Genomic DNA, 477 nt, shown 5'->3' with positions numbered 1-477 from the left:
ACACCCTGAGAAAAGTCTTTGACTATGGATTGGTGTGTTTACATCTTGAGTCATACCTTTGAATGCTTATGTGCCAAAGCGAGATACCAATGAGTTGGATTCTCTATGGATAAGATCACTGTTTCTCCCATTAGCATCAACAATCAAGATCTTGCTGTAGTTTCTTTTGTGTAGCTCCCCAACTTCCAGATGAGGGCTTGAGCAGAAGTTGTCACTAACTGTATTTTGCAGTTTAGAAAAACAATACCCTGGGGAGGTGAAACATCTGTCCAGAGATACATGATGAGGTCATGGCAGAACTGGACTGAGCGCAAGTCCTTTCCTTGTTCAGGTCATTCTGTCCTTTCCTGCTACTTCAAAGTTAAACCAAACCAAACCAAATTACCACTATTGATATCTTCAAAAAGTTTCCCAAAGATATGCCATGTGGAGGATGTGGAAAGAAAGAAATCACTTTCACCTTTTGGGAATATATAT

Source organism: Chrysochloris asiatica, unplaced genomic scaffold, assembly GCF_000296735.1.
Source record: "Chrysochloris asiatica unplaced genomic scaffold, ChrAsi1.0 scaffold00364, whole genome shotgun sequence".
In the NCBI taxonomy this organism is placed as follows: Eukaryota; Metazoa; Chordata; class Mammalia; order Afrosoricida; family Chrysochloridae; genus Chrysochloris; species Chrysochloris asiatica.
Note: the sequence above shows the minus strand (reverse complement) of the source record.